Below are 17,554 nucleotides of genomic sequence, written 5' to 3'. Positions count from 1 at the left end.
GGGCCACCCTTGAAGACAGCATGGATGTCGCATACCGTTAGCAGAGGTGGGAAGTCCTGTCAAGTTACAGATGACCTCTGGTCACCCAGTAGGATTTTTGAGGCAAGAGTCCAACTGAGGGGGTTTTGTCAATGCCTGGCTCTCACCAGACCTCCTCCACCCATCTGTGCCTACATGACAGTTCTGGCAGAAACAATTCATAGTTTCTCCACTTGGGGAATTGCTTCTCCTCAGGGTTTCTTGGTGGTCACTCTTGTATCAAGGAATGGGCTTCTCAGGGACGTTAGGAAGGTTATAAACTTGCAGATGTTTCAGAAGACCTTTATTTGGAATGTCTTTGGGGGCCTGTGAGTGGAAGAAGTTGTGGGAGGGACCATGGCTCTGTGGCTTTTTTAATCTCCATTTATATGGAACTGGTAGTAGACCCTTCTAAGAACATATGGAGCTACCACAAGTCAGAGTAGACAATACAGATCTTGATGGACCATTAGACTGATTCAGTAGAAAGTGGCTTCATGCGTTCTTCTTAATTTATTATGATGTGGTCTGTTGTCTTCTTGTTGTGCGTTTGTGTTTGTGGGGAGGTTGTGAGTGGAGGCCAGTTATGGTGAAGCTTGCTCTCATCTTGGTGCGTGTTGCCTTTCTGTGAAAATAGGTGAAAATATGATACCAAAATTCCTGCTTCTTCTACAAGACAACCTTGAAGCTTGGGTTGAGTGGGTAACGGCCCTGAAAAGTGTAGGAGGGATCAAACATCTGGATGAACACAGAAATGGAGGTAAGATTGGAGTGGCGCATAGTCTACAGGCATTTCTAGGAATGCAATTGTCCTTGTGAGCAGAATTCTGCCGAATATGTGCAAGGTGTAGAATTTCTCCTTCCCTTCCCAAGCTACATTCGACCATTGTCTTTTCTGAGCAGCCTTTGATGATCTCATTAATTCACAGTTAAATATAACCAAATATGGACTTCAAAAGCTAAGCAAGACCTGCCCTGGATAGTACTTGGGTGGGAGACCATGAAGGAAGTTGGCTACATTTCCTCATTTTCAGGGGTGGCCTGGCTGTATCACATGCTGGCAGGGGCTCATGGTAATTGTAGTCCATGTACATCTGAAAAGCCAGAGTCTGTTAACCCCTGCTCATATCAATTCCTCCTTTCTCTCTTCTCTACCTGCTCTTTTTTCATGACTTTGGGGACAGAGATCTGTTCATTTTTGGTGGGTTGTTGGCCTATGAAACTCTGCAGAGTACTGAGTCCTATGCAAGATGCTGTCCAAACAAATAATGAATAACAATACCAGAATCCATGACTGCAAAGATACCATCACGATAGTGCTTGGATGGTGTTGTGGGAGGCCACGTTCTGCATCCACAATCGCAGGATCTTGGTGGTTCTCAGCAGACATGACTGATCCCGTAGAGGGTTTGAGATGTAGTCCTTGACAGAACCATCAAGGCCAAGGAAGGGAAACAGACTGACCCTCGCTATCGAGAGCAGACGCTGCCATAACGTCCACGTTGTCTGTCCCCCGGGGAGCAGCTGGCCTTAGCCTTTGTGAAAATCCAGGGGCCTTTGTGAGTAGTTGTGATGTAGCAAGAAGGCTGGTGAAGGTCAAGGGCTGAGGAGATGGAATGGTGTAGGAAAAAAAAGCCAGGATTCCAATTTCGGCTGCCGTTCAGCCAACAGAGAACAGCAACGTCGCAGCCTGGAGGAAATCAACAGGGTTTCAGCCTGCAAGAACTCGGTGCTCCGCTGGGGTCGGCGTTTGGGAGTTTGAAAAGCATTTCTTAATTTCAAGCCAAGCAGCCAATTAGATGAATGTCAAAATTTTTGCATGTGGGGAGGAGGGACAGATGACATTTCCTACAAGTCTCGGAATAATCAGATGCAATTAGTGAATGAAAAGTCTTCGTGATCTTTCCTCTGTTTCTTCCTTCCATATGGAAAGAGGGGGAAAAAAGACATTTTGCTATGAAAGAGCCAGGGGGTTGGGACGACACCCTACATCGCTCATCAAATGACATCCCTGGAAGAGATTTGAACTCCATTGGCGAATATCTCACTGAAGACAGAATATTTTTCATGCCGAATCGTTAGCCCTGGAGCTCACCCCTGTCCCCTGAACTTTCGGTTGCTTCAAATGCGTCTTCAATAAAATGTTAGATACTCATTCATTTATTTCAGCTATTACGATCCGAGATCAGCCCAAGAGTTTACGTGAACAGCGAAAGATTCTATCAAGGGGAAGGTTCCACATTGCTGCGATTGTCCATCTCTGGACAACTCCAAGAAAAGTGGGGTGGAGCAGGTGAAATTTAGACCCTTATGCCTCAAAGAGACAAGAGAGAAACCCAGACAGCAGAGACGAGCCTGTCAGCTTTATCTGCTAAAGCGGCTTACACCTAAGCCGCTACATTTTATATCTGCTTCCTTCTGTGCATTTCCCCATGCCCTACCAGGGTTTTTTAGACCACTGCGCTTTCTGGGAAGGACCACGGCTATCCTCGGGGGCCTGCCTGAAGGTTGGCGGGGAAGGAGTTAACTGATGAGCATCAATTACGCCGTTCAAGGGGGGTGATTAGGCCCGAAATTGCTGGGAGGTTTTTAATTTAGCTCTGAGTCGTGGAGAAGACGGCCGGCCTCTGCTCCCCCAGCACCGTCACGAGACCCCCCCCCCCCCCCGCAAGCTTAGGCGAGCTCATCAGATCATATACTGCTTACTGTTTCATCCGCTTACCATGCACTGCCTCTCGGGGCTATTGTGCTCAGAGAGGGGGCCAAGGAAGCTCTCTGAAATAATATTATTCCTTTGTCCGGGCGGCTCCTCTGGACCCACCATTGCATTTTGCTGGTCTCCGGCAGAATCCTCCATTAAAGAACAAAAACAAAACTACGTTGAGGGTGGGGGAAAGGGTGGCCAAGGAGACAATCAACTAACTGGGCGAAGGGGTGATAGCGGGGAACCTGGCTAATTCATGGGAAATCCGTCCTTTGTGGAGCCTTCCGTCTGGGCTGTGCAAACGACCCCAGTGACAAACAGAGAAACACCTGTATAACCTTATCCGCACAGGTGAAAATGGGTGTCCTTGACAACTGGGACGGACTTTTTTTCTAGGTTAAAAGTCAAGGTATGCCTCCCTTTTCTACCTGCACCTGCTGTCTCTCTGCATGAGTCCTCGTTCTGGCCGTGTCTTCCAAGGAGGCAGATTTCCAGAACTGTGACATGCAGAGATACAAAGGATGCCCTCCTGTGTCAAGGGGTTCTTTCAGAGCTACAGAACCATTCAGGCCAGAGGGGTAGCTTATCTGGCTCCTTATCTACCCAACCATGAATTGCTTTCTCACGGAGTCGCTCAGCTAATTGTAAAAAAGGGTTCCTTATCTTCTCATGTGACTTTTATAGACTGTCACATGCACACACAAAGCTGCCTTCTGCTGAGTCAGACCATTGACCTACCAAGGTATTGCCTGCTCTGACTTGCAGCTGCACTCCTGGGTCTTCAAAGGATGTCTTTCACATCGGCAACTACCTGATTTTTTAAACTGGGAGGATGCTGGGAACTGAACCTGGGATCTTCGGCATGCCAAGCAAATGCTATGGCCCATAGCCCCACCACTTACTTACTTCAGACCCAGACTTCTGGCCTCCCTAGTCCTTACTGTGCTGTCTGCTTTTGATACACCTGTCTTGTCCAGCAGCCTAGCAATGGCTACCTACATACCCAATCTTCCTGAGTTGGAAAGTAGAACCAGAAGCGACATCATGTCTCTCATTGCGATAATGCAGATGATGGCGAATTTGTTTTTGTATTCTGCCCATTTTGGTCAACTCAGGGCAGGGAACGTCAGCTAAAAACACTACAAGGATAACAAATAGGACAAAAAATTAACACATTAATTTGGTTTTCAAATTATTAAAATGATACTGAAATCACCTTCACTGTACGTTCTGGTCTTCTGAGGGTTGGGCGATGTTTGGGGGCGGTGGGGTAGATTCTCAAGCCAGGAGGCCAGCAGCTTTGAGATGTTATTTCTGGCCTCAGCCAGGGCCTAATGGGACAACTCTGCCATCTGGGGCCTGCTGCCTTACCGGCCCTCCAGAACTGGATGTGGTGCCCAAGAGGATGAGCTGGTGAATTCCGGTGGGTGAGGCTGGCCACAGGGTGCTCTGACTTACCCTGACCTTCCTTGTTGCAACTGTGAAATCCATTTCAATAATAAGAGGTGCCTTCAGGCTCAGCTTGGCCTCCTGGCCATAGTGGTTGTCCTACTAGTTTGTGCCGAGTGTGGGAGGCCTCTTCCCACCAGCCAGTTCAGTTCCACGGAGGACGTAAATGAAATTAATGTTCAAAGCTTTGGCAGATGCCAGGAGTTAATTTCACCATTTAGGTGATTGCTTGGGAGGGGTGGACTCTCTGAGATTATACCCCACTGAAGCCCCTCCTCTCCTCAAACTCCACTTTGACCAGACTTCATTCCCCGGATCTCCAGCAATTTTCCAACCTAGAGTTGGAAACTATTGCTGCTATTGACTATATAGAATGTTTGAGAAGAAGCTTATTGTCACAATATCACCGACAGGAGATAATACGGGAGCAGGGAGATGAGTGTGTAGGGAGGAGAACTGGCAAGGTGGTCCTAGGGCATGCAGAATGGATATTAGGATGGCCCATTTTCTTCCCTCTCCATCAATGAGAGGGAGTTCTCATGGGGGCACAGGGACCCAAAACACCATCTGTCAAGGTTATTACTTCCATCACAAATAGATCTTTCTCTTCCCAAATCTTTCATTTCTACAAACAGGCGGAGTTTTCACGCCGAGAGGCCTGCGGCCATCGACCGTTCTTTGTGCGAAAAATACTTTGTAAATTGACCCGAATTCTATCTTTTTACGGGTCCCCTACTTGTTTACGAAAACTGCCTCTCATTCTCGTACCAGTACAAAGATTTTATGAGCCATCCTAAAGGAAATTAATTCAACTCTGGAGAAGGAGAAAGTCCTGGGTGAAGGTCTGTCGACAGACCAAACTCTCCAACATTTCTCCAACCCCCAGATGAAAACAGATTTGAAGTTCTTGCCCAGTAAATGTTTCTTTGATCGCAACAGGGTCTTTACCATCAATTTGAATTGAGGAGACCAGAAGAATTTTAAGCAATTCCATGGAGGGTTGGGGAGGGGTCTGAAATCCCCCACTGAAAAAGTTCTTGGGATTTTGAATACAAGTAAGCCTGTCATTCTTTTTACACATCCTCATGATCCCCCGCCCCTCTCTTTTTCACCTGGGAGACCACCACCAATAGGTGAAATTCCAGTGGTGCACGGAAGGAGCTTAATTGGACCCCATTGTGTCAGCAACTTAAGTGATGATCCCTTGGTAAGAAGGGATTGTTGTCTTGTCTATGGCTTCCATCTACTGAACAGTTTCTTTATGGCAGTGTCCAACTAAAAGAAGCACTGGATTATCATCAAACATATCAATAAACCAATAACGTGTATGCCCTTTCCCTTCGTAACCATTATTCTCCCGAACTCTCCTCTACTTTTCTTTTACATACGAACTTTACCTTTTCTTCCCTACCGTATGGTCAGATACAGATTTATAGAGGGAAATACGTCTAGTTTGCCTTGTGTGGGTTTTGTGACACTCATTCCTGCAGCGCATACAATGGCCACACAGTTATGACTGCTCGTAGTTCATATATCTCCAGTTGTCTGACTTTATCTCACATGTTGTAATGCTACCGAATGCTTATAAAAGTAATGAATGAATGAACAATAGATACATAAGTAGCAGGAGGGGTAAGAATAATGATCATTTACAGATCATCCCCCCCACCCCCCGGCCATCCAGTTTCACAATATCTTCGGCCAAGAAACACGGGTCTATGGAATTTAAGGCTCGTTGGATTCATGAACCCCCTTTTAGAAATTCGTCTCTCTCGTCAAAGTCCTGGGGTACGGGAAGGAGGGGAAGAAAATTTCCTCGCTCCCCGGCTTCCCACACTGTCTATTCAAGCCCATAAGCCGCAGTTAACTCTGTAGCCCTCGCCGTTCACCTCTTTGAATTTCTGATACCTTAGCCAAGTTGGCTGGTAATAGGAAACCTTAAGATTTTCCAGAGAGAAGCATTAGATACTGTCGCTGGAGGTCGATATAGCTCTGACCCCACTTCTTACTCCGCTGCAGCTCCCAGTGACCTCAAAGAGAGTTCTGAGGACGAAGCGGAGGCAGCTCCTAACGTAAGCACTGATATGGTTAACTAGGGTTGCCAGATCACAGTTTCAAAAAAAAAACCCCAAGCGCACCACAGAATCCAAGTGTCTGGCATCTGAGCTTCAAAAGCACTGGACCTATCTGAAGAAAGGACATCTGTTCTGTGGGGTGATGCGGTTCTGGAATTAGAGGCAGCCCTTGACAAGAGAGTCCCCTCGCTTTGCGGGGCACATCTCAGCGCTTTCCTTACCCCTCTCAAATTAGCACATGCTCAAAGATTACGGGGCGTTTGTCCAAGGGGTGTGTGTCTTCCCGACAGAAGAACAGTCCAATTCCTTTGACTATTCTTAGTCGTTCATTAAGGTGAGGGGGGGGGGGAATCGCTTCAGCCAAACAAAAATCTCCTTGACCATGAGAAATGAGAAAAAGAAACGTCTCCTCTTACAAAGGAGAGGACATCATTTGGAGTTCATGTCCTTCGGAAACCTCCTTTAATGTAGTGAGAGTCTGGGATTCTTTTTGAAAAAAATCAATGGCAGCCATCCAGTATTACTCGTTCTGAATTGTAAAGTTGTCTAGGAGAACTTTTCCTTGGCTAGCAATGCTGGCGGGGCACGGAGGACTCCACCAGACACTGTCTGGGGAGCATAACATGGTGGGGGCTTGTGGCGATCGCAACCCTTTGGTCGACAATCCCTTCAAACTCTGGTTGCAGACTTCAAAAACCTTGCCCCTCTCATGGTGGAGATTTACTCACCCGCTATTGTGTTTGACAAGGGAAGCGTTGATTCTTGTAAGCTTATACTCCAAAAAGCTTGTTGGTCTTTAAGGGGCCACAGGACTCAAATATAGTGACCCTGTGTCTTGGTTCAGTTTCTTGCTCCTGACTCTTACTCCCCTACAACCTGTCCCTTGTTCCCTAGATGGGCAGGCTGTATCCACCCCCTCTAGGAATCCAGTCCAAATGCAGGAAATGGAGGTGAATTTGAGGACCCAAAATCTGAGATTCAGAAGAGTGGTTGGTGGGACAAAGGACACCCTCAAGGATGAGAAAGGTCTTCAATAGCTAAACTTACAGAAGAAGCCAGACAAAAGTTCATTGAAGGAAATTTATGTTTAAAATCAGTTGAGCCTTTAAAGATTTTATGCGCATGTGGAGTTTCTTCTCGAAGATACTCAAGAATTTGGTGGAAATGCCATAACCATGTGCAGGATTAGTCTTTGACAAGAGACAGGGAAAAGAACACAACTCAAAATAAAGAGGATTGTTTGGAGCAACTGAAGAAATGTGTACAGTGGATTAAAGTGACCTGCTTGTCACATGGTTAAAAGTTATATAAGTTTGATAAGGGCTATGTTATTCTGACTCGGTTGACAAATTTGACTTGATACTATCTGTACGATTTGTTTCCAGAATTGAAGATGGACTTACAAAGCTTTGTATCCCACTTCCTTTTTACTGAATAATTTTTTTTCTTTGCACTAAAAAAAGGGGAAACAAAGTTTCTATGCATGCTTATGCCCTCCATGAGCCATAAGGGAGGGTGGTATAAAAATCTAATAAATAAATAAATAAGATAAATATTTGGGAGGAGGGATCCACAGTGAATTATGGACAATGCGGATTTCTGGACAAGTCAACCACAAATGGTTTACTTCTCAATGATGGAGCTGAACGACCTTCATAACAATGTGATGCTTGCAGAAACAGAAAAGGAATTTAGGGAGGGAATTCTCTCTGGACACCCTCCCTCGCTGTCCCAATATGGAATAGGACAGGACAAGAATTCATTTTGGAGTTCAAAACCAGATTCAAGTCTGATGGAGCTCAAAACAGTTTCATTTCACAGAAGCTGACCCCGGCTTTTCAGGATCCCACTTTCGGTGAAACAGTGCAAAATTCATTTACTGGTCAATAATGGGGAAAGTGTTAAATTTGGGCAGTGGCTGCTAAATTGGTTCGGGTGACTTGAAACAAAACAAATGGGGAAGGATGCACATTCTTACATTAGGCAAACATCTTAATCGGGCAAAAGGAGTCAAGCTAACATACAATCGTATCATACCCAATCCTTTCATTTGGTCATTTAGGAAAGTTATTGCAATAGGCTGTTAGGAGTGACCTCGGCAGCCCCGATAGCTGTATTAAAGGGACAGATCCTTGAAACGATGCAGCAACTGATTGATTTCTTATTTGCTTATAATGGATAAAGTTCTAGGATGGGGACTTTCCCATTAAACTTTCATTGATTTGTTTTCGTAGGGAGTCAGCGTGTGAGTCAGACAGTCAGACACTTCTTCAAATACCAAACACCTTTGATTTATTTTTATAGAAGCTGCATTTTAAAAATTGCCTTGGAGAGGTTTTATTTTCTCTCTCTCTCTCTCTCTCTCTCTCTCTCTCTCTCCAGTACTCTAGATCCTCTTATGTTATCATTTTACAATCACTGTTTCTTCTAATAAAACACTTCTAGTTGTACACTTCCCTGCGTCATTGAAATGTATACCCCAGAATTTACAACAAATAAGTATGCTTCTGATTCTCCAAATTACCTGTTTTATTAACAATGATGATCCAGTGCAATTCAGATGCATGTTTACTTATTTCTTTACCATTCTACATTCCCCAAGTATTTATAAATAAACAACATTGCAGCTTTAAGGGAAAAATGGTGGTGTTTTTTTTTTCTTTTGGCAATCTAAAATCAAGATCTTAGTAAGTGGATTTCAATAACCTAGTTAATTTGCTTTAATTTTGGGCTTCTCTATCTGTATGGAAGCAGAAATACGGAAGCTAATTTCACTGGTTTATATCTGATTTAATTGCATGTACTTTGGCTGGATTAAGTTTCCAGTTAATTGTCAGAATTCAGACAGGCTGTTATAGACGAGCATTTACACTAAAACAATAATTAACTACCTTAGATAATGTTAAAATATTCATATGGAGTTCAAATTTGATGCTTTGTAAATGACCAATACCTATTTACCTTATTCAGAACTATCCACCGACCCCAAAGTATTTTAATCATATTTTTATATTAACAAGGAATGGTTAGTTTTATGATATAATAATTTCTTTCCAGTACTTAGACAATGAGGGCTGGTGTGAGCTATCATTTGTATTTTAAAAACATAAAAATTAATGGTCTGATACAGAGAAAGCTAAGTCAGAAAGACTTATAAAAGTTAGTTTTGCTCATCTAATTGTTGGAGGTATTCTGCTGTCCAATTTATCTTTAAATCCACTGGATTACAGCAGTGATTTGTGTCCATTTGTTGTGAAATTCTTGATCTTGAACGGAGGTTTATGAGAATTAGAATTTGGTTTTCTTTGGTGGACACTACCTTCTTCACATGCAAAAAACTCTGCTTTATTAACAAACAGTCTAAAATATTAATGGGATAATCTGAAGTATGCCCATCCACTGAAACATTATACCTGCAAGTGAATCTTTTAATATATATTGATAATTAGAGTCTACTAAAATTAAAATTATAAACATGCAAGAGGGAGAGAGAGATTTCCCTCTGGAATCAATCAAAGATTAATATGGGAAGATTGTAAAAACCATTTAGAAAAAAAGGGACAAGAATAGGTTTGTTCCCTCCTACTAGTTAACAGTTTTTATGATCCTGAAAGTGAGGTTCCTCTAATGTTTTAGAGTGATTTTTAAAAGATCTGTTTCCCTCACAAGATCTTATTTAAAGAAAACAGGTAAAACAGGCATTATTGATGTTGATCAGGTCCCTGCTTTATCCGGGAAACCCTGACATAACAAAAGCTGTTAGGAAACAATTTCTTTATTTTAAAGGGGGGAAAAAGCATTTCTTATTTTTATTGAAACCCCTCCCGGTTCTCTCTTTATTCTACAAAGTTGGCCCTCTCTTGTTTAATTTCCCTCTCCTGCCAGCAAGATTGCCCTGCAAAATCAAAACCCGTCTCTACAAACTTCCCCTGCGCCCGGGAGCCTCAATCTCAGATTTAACTTTCCCACAAAGTGGGGCGCTTCCTGCCACTAAACGTGTAATTAGGATAATTAATAATGATTCCCTAATTGAAACACAGGTTAACAAACTTCCAGAACGTGGAGAGGTAAAGCGAAAGAAAACAGCATTCATTCACCTCAAGATATCAAGCCATCTTTTATCCAACTAAACCTACCCCCCACATTCATTCTTACACATACTTAAATACCCACTATGCTCACAGCTTGGTAAAAAGGAAAAAAGGCCTTAATGGATCACTGGTTTTAACGAAAGGAGTATAGGTACGCGTATCGTATAAGTGTCTGGAGCTCCCCCCCCCCCTTTTTGGTGGTATTAATAATTTTCATCAAACGAAAACAAAAGCCGTCTGAGCAATGCTTTCAACTGGCTTCTTATTAACATAGCTTTTATTTTCAAGCAGAAACATTTCAAACAATTATGCCAGAGCCCCCCACCTCACCCCCCCCTGCGCTGTTTGTTCCTATAGCTAGTTGTCAGGTATATGCCTATCTGACCAGAAGAGGAGAAAGGAAATTTCGGCTGAATTCTGCAGTCCTGAATTCTGGTCCGTTCTCTCACACACAACATTGGGGTAGGGGGGTCAAGTTGTGAGATTTTTTTTGTCACAAACTTATGATAAAAAGCAAACGGAAGAAATGTAAGCAAAGGACAGCGCTGATTCTTTGGAAGGGAGAGAAAGACTGGCAAATACATTCATTTGGAGAACGCATTCTGAAATTGCCTTGTTCAAAAGGGATCTGAATGATATTGTTGTTTTAAATTGTTCCCTTCATAAAAAAAATATAACCTGATAGTTATTTGCACATTGAAGGAAGCAATGACGTTCTTTCAGGAATCAAACCTCTGCATTTCGGAAAGATTGCTGGTTTCTTAAAATATCTCTATCACAGCTCAATAGTTCAGTTAAGTTCTACTATTATTAGCTAAGAACAGTGCCTCAGTTTTGTTTTACAGAGGAAATGCTCCTGTTGAATTAGGCTAAAAACATACCACATTTTCCCTATTTGTTTTTATTATATACAATATGCTAGTATTCTGGCAACACTTTCTGAGCAGATTCAAATATATCGATCAACACAGAAATGCAAAATGTAGTGTACGGAGACAATTAGCAATTTGTAAGGTTGAATTTATTTCCATGTGTTGGACTTTTTTTCTTCTTCTGTGTTTCTCAGGAATGCGTATCTTGTCATCAGTTTCAAATAGCCAGAAATGTTTCTTCCACTGAACAAAATGAGATTACATTCATCATTCTTAATTCCTGCCTCTAGACTCTGTGCTTCTTCGGGTACTATTCCGATACAGATCAATGGACTCTCCAATCTTTTAAAGCAATTTTTTAAAAATGAGGAAATATATTGTTTTTTTATTACTTCTGTATCTGGGTGAAAATAGCCATCTCTGGTAGGAGTCCCGTCTTCATAAGTTTTGTCTTATTGTTTAGTTGGCCATTGGGGTGGGCTGAGGAGAACAGCCAAAAGAGGACAAAACATTTTATTTTATATCCGGGAATGAGCGGAAATTAAACTGACTATCAGGTACGCCCAATCTATTGAAGTCAGGGTGTTTTGGTTTAAAATGATTTTGCATCATGGAAATCCACATGACAATTCAACAGCTTTGACTCCCTTGGACCGGAGGGTTGTAATTAGGGGTTTATTAAATAAGGAGATAAACTTCCTCAAAGGAGGTGTGGAGATGCTCATATGAGTTCCAGAGTATTTCCTTATAACCTTCCTGCTTCCTTTGAGAAGGCGCGATGCGTTGGATTAATAAGCAGCACAAAATAAATTTGAACCAAAGCACAGCCCTTCCTCAAACTAGGTAAATGGGAATATTTGGGTTTAAGCCAGCTAGGTTCCAGTGATTTCCGTGGGACCACCTGCCCATCCACTGAGAGGCTTTTTCTCCTGTTAGGTTAACATCAATTTCAATTCTTGCTTAACTAGGTTATGCACTTAAAAAAAATTAAGAGAAAAAAAAACTATTCTGGCTTAACTGATTGAGAGATTCGAAGACGAAACCAGCATTCTTCTCATTTCCAATTTATATCCAGGTATCCTTCGGAACAGATAAGTGTTAAGGGTAGGGGGAGAAGGACTAGTTTCTTATAGGTGCAGATTGGAAAGGTCTATGGCCCGTAAGATATGGGATGTTTTTTTTCTTACAGTGCTTTGACAAATTGTCAAGCCCACCTTCACTTGTAATTGCATATTCCGGGAGACTGGAGTGCCATCTTTCTACTGACCCACAGGATGTAAACAGACAAGGAGACCAAGGGATCTATTCAGACTTCCCAGCTGACACCTGTCTGATTTTGGATTTAAAACAAAAAAATACCAAAAAGGAAAAAAAAATGGCTGGAAGTGACAGGTTGGTTTCCCAGAACTTCTTCTGGGTGAGCTTTAAAATTTGTTCTTCAGGAACTGTTTCGGAGGGTTTGTGGAGAACATAACCTCCAGGAACGTTTTTGTGAAAAGAGGTCAACTCCCCAATGAGGATAAGGTTATTTGAAAAACAAAAAAAGAGTCTGAACTAGCACCACAAAGGTGAAACCCAAACTTTTAGGCTATTATTAACCCGCAACAGATAGCTTCCTACTAGAATGCAAACTCTAAATCGGAGCACTGAAGGCTAAATCAAAGAGTACAAATATACAAAGTCAAGAAGTGGCAATGGAGCTAATTAAGTAGCCAACTTAATTAAGTAGTCAACTAATTAGGTAAGTCCGACTTGTTTGGGGTGTTTGTTAAAATCTTTCTCTCCCCCCCTTCCTTCCTTCCAAGGAACTAACATCATTTTCCGGTCTTCCTAAGTATGAAATGTCAATCACAAAATAAGCACCTGAGAAAAAGATGAGGAAAACTTTGAGGAAAGAAGAACTGAACTGGTGAACAGGTTTCCCCTCAACCCCCCAAAAAGAACTGTGTATGTGTGAAGACAGGACATGATGTTCTGGTTTCTCAGGCTATAAGAGGTTGTGATCCTATCACTGAAAATTATGGGACCCCTAAGAAAGCCAGTATGCATTTGCGTACAAATATCCTGGTACGTAAAACAGAAAACAGAGGCACCCATGTTGGTTTGAGTCCCATGAGCAAATACTTGGTTGATACAAATGGGTATTTTAATCCATATTCCTATATCTATTAGCCAAGCTGTAAGAGTTATTGTTTCTGCCTCAGAATTTTCAGGAGAAGATATCAGAGGTCATATGAAAGAATCAAATGTTATATACCCACCCGCAATTCTCTAGATGCTTGGGAATTGAATTTTCAAGGTCTCAGTGCTTAAAAAAAAAATGGACATCCCTCTGAAGGTTTCTTTAATTTCTGACCTTAAAAATGAATCTTAATGCATGACAGTGGGGCTCTTCCCCAACCAATTCTCAGCACAGCTCAAAGCTCTGAGATTCATGTAGTCCCAAAACCCAATTCATTGCGGAGCTCTCTTGGACAAGCCCGGTTTCCATAAATGAGAATTGACTGAGAACATTATTTGCTCATCTCGCTCACAAGCATCTCCTGGTTATTTCAGGAAGACTCATTTAGAAACCCGTCATCTTCCCATTGTATGGATTTCCCATATGATTCAGTGGCATCCTAGTGCAAGAACTTTTGGACAGATTGTACCCAAAATCATTTGTAGATATTATGTAAGGGCTGATTTCAGGTATGCCAGACAGGTCATCTAGAAGTCTACTTTACTGTTCCTAACGTAGAACTTCCCACAGTTCCATCCACCCGGTTTCCTGTACCATCCTAAGCAGAGATCTGATCTGGTTTCAATGGACATAGAGAGATGTAACTGTACAGATCTGCCATGCTAGACTAGCATGCAACCAACAATCATGACTGGTTTCCCATGATAAAGTTATGAGGGTAAGGTGCCCCCCCTTCCCGGGACACTTCCCAAGTTTTTAGCTCTTGCAAGACTGGGATCCCGGACATCTCCCATCCCAATGGGGTTGTGCTCATAGGAGTGATTGCAACCAAATTCCTCACTTTTTCCAAATGCTTAGCTGCTACATACACAACTACGACACTTGGAAAGGCACACAGCTCTTGCTGTCCTCCAAGCCTTAGGAGAGAGGTTTTTGTCAAAGTCCCTGCTAAGTTTTTGTAATTTTGGCACCGTTTTAGCCATCAATTCCCCCTCACTTTCAACTCCACACACGAGCCCAAGGAATTGAGAAACCTCGCTATTTTATCTAAGAGGTGTCAGTCCAGTCCCCCGTCTGTGTGATAAATGTGTGTAAATAGCATTAATTTGTACAAGCGAAGGACATAGATCCTTAACCTCCGCTGTCTGTCTTCTGGCTGCGGACTTTTGTAGCTGTAGCACAGGCTTGTTTGAAGCCTCCTCAGGAAACTACATAATGAAAGAGGCGGAGGGGAAAAGCCCACAATCCCTAAACTGGACTGATAGGCTTTGTTAATCAAAGATTTCTTCTCTTCACCTTCTACCAGGGTGATATTAAAGCCGCTCTGATGATAGGCCTCAGCGATTGTCAGCGAAGCAAAGTCAAAATTAATGACCAACAAAAATCAACTTTCCTTTGTGGCAGATTTGTAGCCAGCTGCATCCCCGTATAAAAGAAATATCAAAGGCAGGAGACCATTCATTATTAACTCCAAATGGCTTCAGGAAAGCCATCTTTAAACCTCCATTGACATCCTCCTGACAGACTCATAATCTCTCAAAAAAAGTTGTTGGCGTGATAGGTTCTTTCATTCCAGGGTGTGCGTGTGAGTTTGGCCTCTGCGTGTCGTCATGCATGGTCCAAACTGTCACGAGTCTTGGAGGAGATCTCAGTGGTGCGTATCTCCGAGCCCACAGGCCTGGGGACCGTTTTTTTTTGAACGACACCAGCGTCGAACATTTTTACAGGAGAATTCTCCGCATAATTTCTGCTGTAAGGCTCCCTCAGCTGTCAACCTAATAGAGCCGTCAACAGCTTAATTGTAAGATACAATATTGTGAGGGGACGATCCAACCGTGGGGGTGGGGGGTGGAGGGGGACAAGGGGTGGGGAGGCATTCGGTGGAAAGGAACACAACTCAACTGTCATGTCGATAAAGGCCAGCCCAACCTGTAGCTAAACCATTTAAAGCTCCCATTTAAAGCTCCCGATTAATCCCTGGATTTCTCAGCGTAGGTTGGATCTTGCTTTAAAAAAGAAAGAAAGAAAGAAAGAAGCTGTAGGCAAAAGAAAGAAACTTTGAGCGATCCAGAGCATCAGACACACCTGCCATTTAAGCCGGCCTCATCCAGCTTCCCAAGACTTTTATTATAACTCCAGCTTAAAGGGATTCTTTCCTCTTGCATTCTGATTTTTAAGATTTTTAACTCTTCGGCCTCCGCATCCCTCCCAACTCTAAGCATTTAGCACTGAAAGAAAAAAAGAATCCTTGGAACGCACGCTCCTATTAGCAAGGTGCATCAAAATAAAACAGCAGGGATTTTAAGTTTTTTTTTTTTAAAGAAAACAAACAAAAAATCGGCCCTTGGACGCAAACCCCGAGCAATAATGATGTCAGTTTCCATTCTTTGGCAGCGATAAATCAAACACACCGGACTCCTACAGCCTCTGCTTTTCAAAAATATAAATTACAAGACATCTCTTTCTGTATATCAATTTTGTTTCCGAAAAAGATTCCCCCATAAGTCAACCAGTGGTTCCAGCATTCAAACGCCTTTTGCTCTTTTGCTCTTTACCAGCATGGGCTGCCACGAGAAGGGAACCTGTCAGAATCTCAGCTGCCCCTCTTATGGCTCTGCGGTTTTACTTCTCACACTCTTCAAAAGAAACTCTGAACAAAACGGCTCCCCAGACACAACAGTTTGCTCTCCCCCCCCCAAGTACTTACTGCTTTTAAACGAAGGGACAGTAATGAGTGTGGTGATAAAGCAACAAGTTCTTTTTCCCCTCCTTTTCGCCCCGAAAATTTAGAATAATTACAAGACGGGAAACAATGCCACACACTGAGCACAAAAAGACAGAAAACAGATAGACTTGATGTCGTAACGCTAACAGAGACCTGCTCGCTTGGACTCCATCGGTGGCCTCTGGAACATGCTGGTAACTTTTTCAAAAACCATGCCGATGAGTTATAAGGGGGGGGGGGAGGCAATAAAGTCTTAAAGTCTTTTTCGAGAACAAAAATCGGTTATCGATCCTCGTTCCATGGACAGCGGTCTGACCACGCAGAGCGAAAAGAAGGAAAAAGTAAAGGGATGGGGGGGGGGGGGTCGCATGAGATATTACCTGATTCTGAATCTGAATTCATTTGTTGGGGAAAGCAAGGGAGGAAAAAAACCACAGATGCATTTGTACAATCTGTAAGAAAAGCACCCCAGTCTAATCACACCACAAATCTCCTACCTTTTCTGGCCTGCGTCATCTGCTCCCTTAAAAGTGGCAAGTTTTGCGCAGATGTTCTTGGTCATTCTAGGTTTGCACCAGTGTGAAATCTTTAAAAAATGTTCTTTGCCTACAGAAATGTTGGGTTCGTATAATAGCTACTTGAAGCAAGGGACGGTGGCAATAGTTGTCCTTATTTAGGCCTGTCCACAATTTTGTTTGTCCTTTTGCCATTCACGGCAGTTGGACTTTGACCTTCCATCTCTTTGTTTTTCTTGCCTAAGTATTCTTTTCAGATTCCAAGTTCTTTCCGTCCTACCCTCCCACCGACACCGTCCCATTCAAAAGTGGAGATAACTTTATTCATCTACACATCATTGTATCAAATTGAATAGGCAAAAAGCTTCAATGTCCTTCAGAATTGGACAGACCCATAATGTCTTCATTCTCCCCCCCCCCCGGGCCCCGCTCTTTCCCCCCTGCCCTCAATGCAATGAAGCCTTTTAAGAAATATGTTGTTTTAAAAGAAGCTTTCGATATTGTTTATCAGATTAAAGTTCCACCCCAAGCAACGGGTAGCATAGCGTCTCCTTTGAAATCATTCCCTAATGGGTACTCAAGAAAGGGGATCTATGAAATGAATTTTCCTAAGCTTACGTTAATGGCTGCCGAATTATTGTATTGTGCATTGAGTTTCTACATCGCAAATAGCTTGCTTCTAAAAGGAACGGGTATTTGCTCTCTGGTTTCTTCTGCCATACAGAGGAAATTCAAACCAAGTCATAGCCAGGATGGTCTTCTGGGGGGTGGGGAGGAGAGAGAGAGAGAGAGAGAGAGAGAGAGAGAGAGAGAGAGAGAAAATCCCTAACCGAATCTTCACTCTGTATTTTTTTGATTACGGCCACGAATTACAAAAGATCCTGATTATGTCAGCCTGCATTTGCGGCAGATGATGTCACAAA

At 42.8% G+C, this 17,554-nt stretch overlaps 1 long non-coding RNA gene across 1 annotated transcript in view; it reads right to left on the bottom strand.

Annotated features, from left to right (window-relative positions):
- The window catches only part of LOC143827887 (uncharacterized), an 80,806-nt gene extending 63,925 nt beyond the window's left edge, over positions 1 to 16,881 (bottom strand). The window contains exon 1 of the long non-coding RNA XR_013227432.1: positions 16,614 to 16,881. This is a non-coding gene — a long non-coding RNA (uncharacterized LOC143827887). The remainder of the gene's footprint in view (positions 1 to 16,613) is intronic.
- Between the last annotated feature and the right edge of the window lie 673 nt (positions 16,882 to 17,554).

Source organism: Paroedura picta, chromosome 18 (genome assembly GCF_049243985.1).
Source record: "Paroedura picta isolate Pp20150507F chromosome 18, Ppicta_v3.0, whole genome shotgun sequence".
Lineage (NCBI taxonomy): Eukaryota > Metazoa > Chordata > Lepidosauria > Squamata > Gekkonidae > Paroedura > Paroedura picta.
The sequence above is the reverse complement of the archived record's forward strand: the minus strand, read 5'-3'. Positions and strand labels throughout refer to the sequence as shown.